Here is a 13,467-nt window from a genome sequence, read left to right on the forward strand (position 1 = left end):
CCGCCCTGCTCTGATGGGTTTTTCCCCTTCGGCAACGGCACTCGTGGCCAGCCATTCGACGTCGTTGGTGTCGCGTAGACAAGCCTAGCACGAGATGAAGGACACCAGCCCACGTTCTCGGGGCGGCGCAATAGCGCATACACGCACCTACCGACAAATGCGTGAATCGGAGGAAGAAAAAAGCGATCAGCAGAAATTCACACAAAAGGCAGGCGCTCTCAGTGAAGGACACGCACGGAAGGGTGAAAAGCGAGTTTTCGGACACGCCCGTACATTTTCTGGGGCGCCCTGGGAATACAATTAGCGTGTAGATTGGCTTGAGAACACTCGAGCTTTACAGACATGCGCACTATCTTTGACGAGGAATTGATATATGTCGACGGACTCGTGCCCTAAGCAACTAAATTCTTTCTAATTTCTTATTCCTATTTCGGGCTCAGATTTTCAGTATAGCACTCTGAAAGTATCTCGCTACTTCGCATTGGTTGGTTTCCATGTCTATGCAGACGGTTTTATTTATTTTTTTATTTTTTTTACTTTGCGTGATCGTGTGAGATTGTCTTTGCATGTGACACGATCTCCTGCTCAAGTTTGCCGTCAACAGATTTACTAGAATGCAAGAGCGAGCGCTCTACTCGGGACACTTGCAGCGATATCTATCGACTGCCGCCAGCTAGGAGCGGGAGTGTGACAAGAGCTCGATGGCCTCCCGTGATTGCGTGTTGGTCTAGCCTTTGATTTTTCTAGCACACCACGCTTAGTCCTTGATACGCGGTTGCTGGTCAAGCACGCGGGTATAATTTCGCGTTTTTCAAGTTTGCCCCACTCTCCAGCGGATTCGGAGCGTGACGATGTTCCTTGGGCGTTTACGAGTATACAGCGTGATAGGATTGCTGTGGTAATTGCTTTCCGGTTGACTGGGGGGAATTCCTTGTGTGTGGTGAAGCCACGGGGCAAGAATATGCAGTAGACTCGAACTCGAAGGGACCGTAATTTTTTTTATTATCAGAAATTCGTCTTAATTGGAGTTTTTTTTGCATTGTGGACGTTGCAAGAGAGCAAAAATGTTGTTCGGCTTAACCATAGTAGTCGTCTTAACCGAGTTCGTTTTAGCGGGAGTACACTGCATTTCTTGCTGCTTGCTCCACGGGTACAGACGTAGTTTTGGATACCAACTCCCGGATCCGCCGCAGCGGCTCAGTGGCAAAGGCGTGCTGCTGAGCACGAGGACGCGGCTTCGATGCCCGGCCGCGGCGGCCGCTTTTCTGATGGAGGCGAAAAGCAAAAACGCCCGTGTGTACGAGATTTCGGCGCAGGTTAAAGATCCCCAGGTGGTCAAAATTAATCAGGAGCCCTCCAGTACGGCGCGGCTCATCGCCTGCGCTGCGTCGGCGCGTTAAACGCTACAATCAATCAATCGATACCAACTCCCGGAAGCCTCTCCGGTATCTTGGGTCGCTTTCTGTGCAATAGAAGGGTTTAGAAGATTCTTCTGTCAGGTGTAGGAAAATGGAAGCCACCAGCTGTAACTCAATGGTCAGCAACATTTGGCGATCAAGCACATGAAAAAGTTGGCCCAATTTGCCCCCTTCTCAGCAGTGTAGGTCTGGGTCGTGGCAGAAGCGCTACAGCATGACGTCTTTGGACAACGGCGTTTCTGCAGCTTCTCGCGAAAAGCACGCACTCCCTAACACTACCTAATAGCCTGAAAAGAGGCATCTTGGTGTCATGCCCTTTGACGATGAGTGCATTTTATCCCGCTCATAACTAAATGAAGCGACGGAATCGACGGACCGGCTAGTCACCTATTCCTTATCAGGGATATCTTGGAGTGGCGTTCAATGAAGCACCCTTGTTAAGGTGAGGACGGGGACCAAAAGTGCTGTTTTCTCCTGCCCTTCGCTACCGTAAAGGGCAAATCGAGTAGAAGGGAGTAGGGTTAATTATTTTTCCATTAACTCATTTCTTGCGGCCTGTCTTGTCGCGCACCATTAAGCGCTGACGATAGATGGGAAGGCCGATTTCAAAACCACCCGCGGCGCTTTGAGGCATGCTACGCTAAGACCCCTAAAATTACTTTAGGGGCCTTACGCTACGCCACATTGTTGGTTGTGTAAAGCGCGGAATTGTGGGAAGGTCATCAGCCGGCTGATCCTCGTAAGATACAGAGGGGTGACATTTCGCTCTTGCCTCACTTTAGGAGAGCGCGGATGAGGAAAGATGCGAGGTTCTTTCAGCAGCATCAAAAGTAGACGGAGCACGAATTGGGGAATTTAAGAGAATTTGACAAAGGTAGAAAGCTGGGCCAGTTGGTTCATAGTCTTAAAAGTGGGAACCAGTGTTAAGACGCTACACAAGGGAAAAATACAGACACGGACGACCCAGGCGTCCGTCTTGCCAGTGCCGTCCGTGTGTGTATTCTTCCCTTGTGTAGCGTCTTAGCACTGGTTCCCACTTCTAAGAGAATTTATCCGTCGTGTGCCTAGCCAGAAGCTTTTTGGATACTTTTCAAAAAATCCCTTCTCAGCTAAAATCCGTCCGCGCAAACACTTTTTATGGTGGCAGCCACATGAAGAGACCGTCCTAAACTTATGAACCATTTAAACCACTTCTCCGTTTACGTTTAATTGTACCTGTACATGTGCACGCAGGCGAGCACACGCAGACACACTGAACCTATTTTTTGTGTGGACACGCCAGCTGGGCCTCCGGTATTAAGCACTATAGACCGTTTTATGTATTTTGAGTTGTAACGATTTGAGGTGGAAGCTCGCTCGAGCGAAATGTTACGTTTATTAAATTGTTCTACTAGGTTCCTGAAAAGTGACGCTTTGTGACTTATCGGGGTTTCTTTATCCTCATGGGATAAAAAAAGCCAACAACAAACTTCGCATAGGTAAACCCACTATAGCAGAGTAGGAATCAAGCAGGTGCGAAGAATGCCTCACAGAACTTATTTTATGGCGCTTACGCATTGGACATACACATCTGACAAATAACTTTCAACTTAGAAAACAATATGAAGACTGTGAAAAAGAGCTAACAGTAAGCTACATCTTACTCTCCTTTGCGAAATTTGAAGACCTGAGATAAAAAAACATTTTAGGCTCTTCTACAACGAACACATTCTGTTGCACCACAGTTTACTTTTAGGGGAGGATGCTCTTGTTAAAGTTTCCTCTGTTTTTAGTTCTTTTGAAACAAGAAACGCTCCTGCACAAGCTGCAATGTGCTAAAACGACGAGTCATTATCCACAAAACAAAACACAAAAGCTTCTGTTTGGCTCATGATAGCCTTAATTGCTTATGTGCCATAAAACACAGCACAACACAGCTTTGTGGGTAATTGAGGGTTAACTTTTAACAGCAAAGCGTTATTTTTCGTGTCGGCAGTTAAAAATAGCACGAAAATACCGAGTGCACATGACCGCGAGGCACACGCTCGCGTGTGCCTCGCGGCGACCTCTTGGAAGTTACAAAAACACAAAGAAAATGCCAAGTGCTTGTGTGTGCGTGCCTCACGGCGACCGCCCAGCGTTCCCGCAGCACGTTTGTCAAGCCAAACATAACCAGGGAGATTGGCCAAGATTGGCAAAAAAACTCCAGCGTTAGCCATAACCCCGGCAACATTTGCTCGGAACGAGAGAGAGAGAGAGAGAGAGAGAGAGAGAGAGAGAGAGAGAGAGAACCTTTAGTAGAAAAGGATGACCACTGGTCACGATGGGCGACAGGAATGGGGAGGGAGGGTAAGAGAAAATAAACAAATGCTGGTCGTTCTCAGTAGACTCAATAACTGGGCCAGTTCTTGGAACCTGCAAATCATGGGCCAGTTCGTGGTGGTCGCAATAGGGTTTGTGCACGTTCGCCAGTTCGTTCGGGGGAGGAGCCGCTCAAACAACCCGTGCTAGACCGCTTTAGAAAGACTGAAGCGTTTGCCGTAATCGTGGTAACAGTTGCTCGGAACGAGAGACACACGGCATAGCGTCATAGCACGGGGAGAAAACATCTGACGCGGTGCACAGGCGTGGGGTGACTCTCTTGGGCAAACAGCACACACACGTGAGAGAGTGAAAACTTGAACATAAACACTCGTGTTGCGTCTGACGTCGCCTCATGTTCTCGGTCATAACACACCCGTGTCGGGGGCGCGTTCGTTCTCTCGAGGATCTCGGCCCGCAAGGTGTCGGAACGAAATGTTTTTCGTTCCGGTTTCTGTTTCGTTCAATAAATAAAAGTTCCGTTCCGTTTCGGCGCCGGAACGAGAAAAATAATGGTTCATAACGGTTCATGTTTGCGTGAAACAAATTTGGATTTGTGAAATTGTGGAAAAAATTGAGAATTATGAAATTTCGTTAAAAAAGGTGAAGTCGTGCCTAATACGTTATTGAAAAATATAATTTCTGAGGAACTCATATAGTTGTGATGTCTTTGTTAAAAGTTTAAAATGGTCTGTCTCATGAAACACTGTAAAACTCCTGTTTTTAATCTTAAAAGCGATTGTATGAGAATAGGTAGCAATGAATTAACTTCACTACCTTCAGCAACCCCCCGATATATAGTCGGAGGAAGGCATAACAGAAGGAAAATTGGTGAATAAAATTACACCATCTTCCCGAGGGGGACCCTGAGGTGATACGAAGCATCGCAGAGTTCCAATCCAATCCAATCCAATCCAAGCCAAGCCAAGCCAATCGAATCCAATTCAATGCCCCTCGCGAAAGAGTGTTCGCTATCGGAGAGGAGAGGGGGTGAGCGGTGGAGAGCACAGCTGGCGCGGCGTGGAGAATGGGGGGGGGGGGGGGGTGGACGCCGACAACAACGCAGGATGGATGCAGGGACAAGGCGAGTGAATGAGATGCGTCGGATCTAATAATGGCGCACATCCGCATTGGAAGCGTATTTTTCGAAAAACTATTAGAGATAACACTGCCCTGCCCGAAACTTGCTTCCGCTGCCTATGAAATGTTTTCCGCTGCACTCTCGCAGCACTTGCGCACAAGTGCAACGTTAGTGGTAGCTGTTTGCATTGAGTGCGGCTGTAATCTGCTGTTCGCGCTGGTAGTGGTGCATGTTCACACCAAAGGTTGTATTTTTTCGTCATTGTTTTCGTCTTTTTTTAGAATATTATTGTTTATTATACATGCATCACACCCCTAAACAATATTATACATGCATCACCCCCTAAACTAACCAAATAAATCAATAAAGCCGTGACGTCTGCATCGCAGCCAGATGACCGCGGCAATCACGCGTGGAGCTCAGCACTGCGCCTGTCGGAACAAACGGAGAGTATGGGATTGGCAGCAAGCCTTCCGAATGAGCCAGAAAGACGAAAGACTTTTTGATGCCAGAGAATCAACGCAATTTCCATCTCGCTGAATGGAAATTGAAATTATTCTTAAAATACCTGAAATTTCTACTCAAACCGAAAACTGAAACGAATTTTTTTCGGTTTCACTCCTGAACGAAACAATTAATATTGTTACGTTTTCGTTTTCGTTTCAGCCAAAAATAGTTTTTTTTTCGTTTTTTGTTTCCGGTTTTCGTTTCGTTCCGACACCATGAAATTTATTCTCGGGTCCTCACGGCGCGACCGGGGCCGTAAATTCCGGTCGTTCTGCGCGTCTTGGGGCGGCAGATTCGGTGGTGTCGAGTGGCTAAGCGCCCCGGGGCCGACCGTTTTCGTTTCTCGGCGGAGAGAATTCTTTGAATCGTCGGAGCCAGCTGACAGAGTTATCGGTAGAAGTTGTCAAGTCTCAGGGGGTTATATAAAGACCTGTGGCTTGAAATGCTGGTTGCAAAGACTAGATATACTTGTCCCTATTTGGCAGCCAACAGTGGAGGAAAGAGAGACATTTAGGGGGTTACAAATTGCCAAGTCTAGCAATACAGGTCTTGGCCCGGATGAACAAGATGAAAATGAGATTAAAAAATTCCCCCGCACCTCCCCGAAGGGAATCGTGCAGAAATGCGAATGCATTGGGTGCACCGATGAGTGTGTTGCGAGCAATGGCGTAATTAATGACGAGAGTGTGAACGTAATCATTTATTCATCAGCACCTGTTTGTGTTATCGTTGTACCTGACGGCCACAATCACTGCCTTGTGATCGCTAAAGTGCACGGTCAAAGGGTCTTTGAGAAGCATACGCGCGTCACAGTTTCGCGTAAAGACCAGATCAATGCAACTCCCGTGAATGGTAGTGGGGCACGTGTCGAAGCCGGCAGAGAGACAATGCATAGAGTGCCTGGTCTGCATGTACTCGACCACCCACTCGCCACTCTTCTTGCGCACGTCAACGTTGACGTCGCCAACCAAGACTATGGGGTCAGAGGGTTTGGAGCGCACGCGCACACTTTCCATAGCCGCGTCCAGAAATGCATTTGCAATTACGGCGACGACGACGACGAAGGCAGAACTACGAGGCGCGAGCGCAAGTGCGACGACGACGACGACGGCGAAAGAAATGCATTCGCATTTACGACGACGACGACGACGACGAAGGCAGAACTACGAGGCGGGAGCGCACGTGCGCGCGCTCACGTGCGCTAGCGCTGGAGGAATGTAGGCGCACGCCGGCCAACGGAGCAAGACAACCCCCGGCTAATAAATGCATTCGCATTTAAAAAAATATACACACGAGCACCAGCGCATTGGCCCTGTGATGACTGGGGAAAACATGGGGCAGAAGACTGGTGGCAGAAGACTGGGCCAACAGCAAAGCTGGCGGCCCCACTTAGCTTATTCTCGGCTCGGCTAAGTTTATGCGTGGTTATGCGCGTCTTGTTTCACGCACGCTTTTGCTCGGTAACGTGAGCTCGTAACTACGGATCTTCTGCTACTCGCTGTCGTTCCGCCGCCGCCTTGCCAGCGCGATATTCGGGATTGGACCGAAGTCGTCGCATCCGTTTTCGAGTAAGCGCACGACGGATTTCGCGCCGCGCTTCCTCCTCTTCGCTAGTGACGCTCTTCTTCGGTCGCCCTAACTTTCCCTTCGTCGGAAGCCCAGCGGTTCTGTCACCGCGGCGGTGGAGCGGAGCTGCTTTTTAAGCCCCGTGGTGGCGTCACGGCTTAGTTCTGCATCTGCGCAGGCGTGGCCTCCGTACGGCGCGGCGAGGGTTTGTTGCGCACATTCACTGGCCTAACCACCAGCTTAAACAACATCGCTGTTAGAATGTCTTCGAATTGACATTCGCTCCGTTCGCGCACGCACTCAGCGCTTATGCCCACGCACACAAAACAGCAGACAGGTGTTAACGAGGCGTTCTGTGATGTCTATCACGACAGACTACGAAGGCCCAGGGCAGTTTGCCTTTACCTACACCGAGGTTTGCTCCCGTTATCAGCAGCCGGTGGTCACCGCCACACGCGTACAGCAGCGGATACAAAAGAAATAGAAACAAAGAGAGTTTAATGAAGTTTAAAGTTCGGCGTGTAGGACATTTGGCGCCGCTGCTTCACTCACGGATAGATAATGTACCGTGTGGAAAGCTTCCGGCTACGTCGACATGTGTTATGTCCCTTCAGATTTGCTTTTCAACCATCTCGTTGCAGTCTTTCATTCTCCGTGGTCATAGTTCAAATCGCCAGAGAGAACCCCTACGTTTGCCACGCTGCTCCGTTACTCCAATTTTACTTTCAGTGCTGCCTTCTTTCCGTCAATGACTCTAGCAACGCCTTCAAGATTTAAACAGCACTGCATAGATCATGTCCCTTGACCTTCACCGTTCCCATTAGCAAAGTAATTCTCCTGTTACTAACTACGTATACTGCGCCTGTACATGCTCGTACAAAACGTAAGGGAAGCGCAGGATCTAAGATGCTGATGTCCGCTGTTCTTGATCTTGCGCCTGCCTTGGAAAACGTTCATTAACCCCAGCTGTGGTGATTGTCTGCGCGTACGGCTGTCTTTCTACGTGCCCCCGTCCCCGGGGATATACAATTCGGTTACTGACCCATGCGCTTCTTGCAGTTAATGAGCATTTCTACCTCCTTTGGCAGCCACATTCCAGCGCTAAACTGCTTCATTTGGCATAGAAATACTCGGCCCAGCACCCAACAAACCAAGCGATACAAGCGTGTACGATATCTTGCGCGCTGCATCATAACAAATGTCTACTCGAGCGGAAGCGTTGGGAAACATCAGGGGGAGGAGAGAAATCGATGAAGGAATATAATGAGTCCTAATGAAACCAAGGCCAAGGTTGGGTTCACGTGGAGAATTGTCCCAGACAATGGACAAAACCGTGGCAAGTTGGCGGTCAGCCCTTATGCGGAAGCCACACAATGCAAGGACGTTTGTCCGAGCTTTCTAGTGAAATGCGGTTTCAACATGCAGGGTTCCGTTTACAAGAGCGCAAGTTGTTACTGCAGTTAGTTTCAGTGCGCCAGGTTGCGTCAGCCTGTAAAACGCTGCGCACGGAGGCCCGACGTTCATGCCTAAATGAATCGCATAGGCCTGAGTACATGTCTTTAACACATGTTTTTAAGTAGGAGCCCTCGACGCATTTACCGGATATATGCACCTTAAGTCAGCTGGAGTCATCGAGCTGTGATGGCAGAGGGGATGCATACTTGTCTTTCAAACCGGAGGTCCTTGGTTGGATTGGCATGCAGACGCAAATTTACGTAGTTTTTCTTTGCATCAAAACGGATAACGGGGCGATTTGGTTTTACTGATCGTCACTAGGCGCAAGATGGTAAACTCAAATATTTGCATTTATTATAACTGCGTCGTCGACCATTCTGTCTTCAGTCTGTCGGCTACGCCATATTTTTTAGTCGACTATCACAGTCAGTTAGCCCTCATCTGGGCAGCGTTATAGTCCTTATCACCTACTAGCGGACCACCTACGGGTAGTACGGAGCTGTTTTGAAGCGCAAAATCGCATTCAGTGACCAAGTCAACACTGACTGCGATTTTAGACTTCGAAATGTGACCCCTGACCCCACCAAGTTTCGTCGAACACTGGAGTAAGATGCGGAGCTAATTAAGTTAATTCATAACTTGCGAAGAAGGAATACGGCACCCGCAGTAACGCCGCCATTTTCCAGGTTTTCCGCGCGATGGGCGTGAAAGTAGCCATGGTCTCAGTGGACGTAGCACTAAAGCCAACGGTGCCGCCGCTTTTTCGCTGTTATGAGCCTCGCGGTGACTCGGAGCTGTGAACTTGGAAACTATTTTCCGACAGGTCTGGTCTACGGAGAAGCTTACTTAAGTCATCCTACATTTGGGTAAGAATATAAGATTATAGGTCTACAAGAATATGAGTTTGACGCAAGCGAAGTCTACTGCGCTTCCACGATAAGATGTAGACCTAAACGGGACATATTAGTTTCGAAACTGGAAATGAAAGCCACGAGCTGCGTTTAAGTTAACCACGCCAACCGCTAAGTGGAGATTGTGATAGCGCCAATTATTAATCTCTTTTCATCCTGTTCTTTCTTTGTTTCTCCTTCTAAGCATTCTTTTTTCTTATACCTTTTGGATCTGCTCCTTCACTCTGTTTTCTCCTTTTTCCGCACGCGGAAACGCTGTGGGTGGGCATTCCCGTGTCACGACTGGCAAGAAAGGCGCGGGAACTGGCTGAACGACGGGCTTTCTTAACGTCGCAACAGTCATTTTTTACCCTGCCCTTTTCAAATAAGCTCTTCTCTTTCTACGATGAGGCCCTGGGCGCAGGTATGCAATGCGCTTCCGTAACGACTGTCCTCATAAGCTACTTGGCACGTGAGAACTACTGAAACACACTAAGTCCAGCATCGTCGATATTCAAAGCATGCGAAACCTTCCGTACAAAAAAAAAATGTACCAAGGAAACCGTAACGCAGGAGGCTGTTTTATGGAAGCCGCCAGCGTGGAATTCATTATTCCACGCTGTTCGCCGCAGTTGTTAGGGTGCGCAATATAACCAAACATTTGAATTCAGCTCAGTACTTGGGTGATTTTCCGTTGTGCTGCGTATGAGCACACGGAGTGGAGTATCGGCACAGTCCTTGAATTCGTGCGGTCCGCTCAAGCTATCTGGCGTTGTTTAGGCTTGTCGCGTAGAGGAAGTGAACGGAGTATTTAGTGGCTGCAGGCACGTGGCCGTAATTATTTTGCCATTTTTCTTCAGAAGCCGCACAAGACCTGTCGCAGCGAGGCACAAAGATAACCAATCTTTACATTCAGCGGCAATGATCGTCCCTTGCGTGCTGCGGGTGCACATGCCTACATCGCTCTTCGTAATCCGCACGGCATTTAAAACCAGCCTCGCCATTATCCCCATAACCCATCGAGATGGACAGAAGGCTTCATATTGAAAAAGCAGAGGTTTGTGCACGTTTAAAATTGCCTAAATGCTTATTTGCTGAGGGTTGAGGACGCAGGAAGATAAGGCCCATAATAGAACCTGGGGAGGAGAGAGAGAGAGGGAAAAAAAAGAACTGGCTTGATCTTGCTAAGCGATGACGGAATAACACGTATTTATTTCTTCTCTGAGCTCGGACCACATAATTTTCAATTTTGAACTTAGGCCAGTGTCAGCCAAATAGGAAAATCCCTGGCCATCTCCACTAACGTGAAACCTGGAGGGGAGCTAAGCATGCAGTGCATAAGTGGGTTCTTGGCGCCTTGGCGTTTTTGCCAACGGAGATGAAACCGTTGGGGGGTAGAGGTGTACAGCTTGGCTGTAATTTAAAGTCTCGTGTCTTTGAAGAACGAAGCTTTCTTGCTCGAGCCGTAAATGACTGTCCCGGGGTTTTTTTTTAGTACCCTTTACGACGCCCTCCAGCGCGAGGTGTAAACGAGTTTCCCCAGGGTTTTAGCACCGAGACTACATGAGACGACGATTACGACGACGACAGGAGACGCCAACAGCCCCAGCCCCTAAGGGGCTTTGTCCCTAAAACAAACTTTTCACAGCTTAGCGATGCTTCGAGGGACAAGCCTACGGTCCTGAATATGGTTAAGAGTTATCGGACCCTATTCTAGGCGCTCAGTGTCTTCAAGAAAGTGCGACCTGCTGCCATGTAGGCCGTGCATACTAAACAAGTATGTTCAACTGCTTCTACACAAGAGAAATGATCGCAGTGTGCGTTTTATGTTACTCCAAGCCGAAAGAGGTAACCGTTTGTACAAACACAATTTAGCCGTAGACAATGGTATAGATTTTCCAGGTTACTACGTAACTGTCGTGGCAATTGACAATAATTGTGCGTCAGTGATGTGCTAAAAACAGTGGATATATTCCGCGAGTTACGCCATAAACAGTTTCCTTCCGGAGTTTCCGGAACCCATAGTGCCTTGGCCGTTGTCAATGTCACTGTCGGTGCTTGCGTTGCGCTGCCCGCACTGGCATTAGTGACAACGGCAATCGTAAACGCGACGCATTTACTAATGTGTGAATCATACATTGATCTTTCGCCCCCATCCATGGACAGCCGCGATCTAATACCACGTGAGGAGAGAAACTTTATTTAGTATCAGGTGGTGGTGATCCGGACAGCCTTGTACCGGGGTCACACGGGCACTTTCAATCGCGATTGAAGTGAATCGCGATCGAGTTTTCGAGTGCGCTCTATGCACTGGCGCTGCTAGACGACCCGTTTCAGTCGCGATCGAGAAGTTGCACCGATTGCACTCGTATACGCCAGATGGCGCTAACAATGTACTTGCAAGCGGCGTCTGGTAACTTCGCGCAGTCGGAGTTATACGTAATGTTACCGCACGCTTATTTGGGTCGAGTTATTTGACACAAGTCATGGCATTACTTGAAGTTGTCACCTTCTGTGCCATTACTGAGCGGGGACGAGAGTATCGCCGCTTTCGTTCGACCGCGCTTGGAAGCCTCGATCGCGCTTGAGAAACCAGGATTGAGTTCGAGCGGGATCGATCTCGATCGCGATTGAAACTGCCGTGTAGCAGCGCCCGGTCTGGAATGAGCTCGATCCGGATCGATTCAATCGCGATTGAAAGTGCCCGTGTGACAGGTGTATTAGTCTGGGCTGTCTTCTGAAGCGCAGAGATCTACCCCAAGTAGCCGGTCAGGGCCTGAGTCAGCCAGGTGGAACTCAGAAGGGTGCGCTGCTTTGTTTCTGGGAGGACTGTAGATATTTCTGAAATTATACGGGAGCATTCCCATTATACGTGGCTGGCATTGGGATAGCCTCCGCAGTAGTGGCAAGGTGGTAGTTCGGCCCCATGATAGTAAAATATTCTTAATATGGACGAGAGAAGAGCAGGCAGGACCTTGCGGTTGTACAAAAATAAGTGGAGTAATTTTTAGTAATCTACGCTCGTTCTGTCACAGGAAATATTCGCCTTGCCAAAACCATAGGGTTTAACTTCAAAGGCGTAGAGGTGGCTTAAATTAGATTAGCATGCCAGAAGACAAACAGGGAGGGAAATATAGCCCAGGACAGCTGCTACCTGTAACGGACAACATTTAATTTGGGCCTGCCGTTAACACCAGAGCTGGAAAAAAGCCCAGTAGTACAACACAGATAGATTTATTGATGAGAAGACACACGTCATTTCTCCTCCTACAAAGGAGGTACCACAAACAACCAATCAATGAATCAATCCTAACGAAGAGGGGAACATCCTCCTGCCCTTCTGGACGCATCTCCATCAGACTCTCACTACATTTATGAACGTTGCCTATTCACTTTATCGGATTGACATCTGCAACTCGGGTTCTCGGTTCTGAGCACACTCGTCCGAACAAAAAAGAAGTTCACTCGCGCGTACGCGTTCTCACCTCCATCGTTATTGACACGAACGTCTCGACATGACCGTCTGACAAACTGCCTCCGAAGGTTGTCTGTTGATTCTGATATGCAGTGTGGATGTATTCGCATACATTCGGGACCGCTACTGCTTTTGCTCCGAAATTATTACAATGTCCAGGTAGTTTATATTGTTTTACCTTTCTCTACTTGTAACTGAGTCCAGCGCCCATTATTTGGCATCTCGTGATTAAGGGTGGCCGATTGGTCGATTAACCTTCCGATTAATCGATTCATGCTTTAGTCGCGAATAATTTTTTTTACCCGGTTAATCGGTTGAAGTCATGCGAGCAAACCGAAACAAGAGTGCGGAAGCGTATCGAGAATCCTATTCGTATTCGAAACACTCGCATCACGTCACAACAGAAAGCCATGCAAGTATTCATCACGGATGATAGTGATTAAAACCGAAAGCATATAGCCAAGACAGACAAGAAAGTGGCTACTCTTAATACAAATTTACGCGGTAAAAAAATGGGCAAGCGAGCAATCGCACCGTTTGGCCGTTGTATAAACTAACGGTCGTAAGTAAACCACAATTAACTGGCTTCCTCTGCAATTACGGCAAGTGCGGATGTTCCTGATTCTAGAAAAGTGTCTGTGGCCAACGTGGTGATAAGCGTCTCGCCCGCATCAGCGCTGTGATAAACTGCTTACTTCATCTGGAATCTCTGCGAACAGGCCGACGGGTGCATCG

The 13,467-nt window shown here is 48.4% G+C and overlaps 1 protein-coding gene across 3 annotated transcripts in view; it reads left to right on the forward strand.

Moving 5' to 3' along the window:
- LOC144179670 (zinc transporter ZIP10-like) overlaps positions 1-13,467 on the forward strand; it is a 148,648-nt gene that overhangs the window by 69,352 nt on the left and 65,829 nt on the right. The gene's annotated exons all lie outside the window — the stretch shown is intronic.

This window comes from Haemaphysalis longicornis, unplaced genomic scaffold, assembly GCF_048455015.1.
Source record: "Haemaphysalis longicornis isolate Haplotype H1 unplaced genomic scaffold, Haemaphysalis longicornis Haplotype H1 scaffold_4, whole genome shotgun sequence".
NCBI lineage: Eukaryota > Metazoa > Arthropoda > Arachnida > Ixodida > Ixodidae > Haemaphysalis > Haemaphysalis longicornis.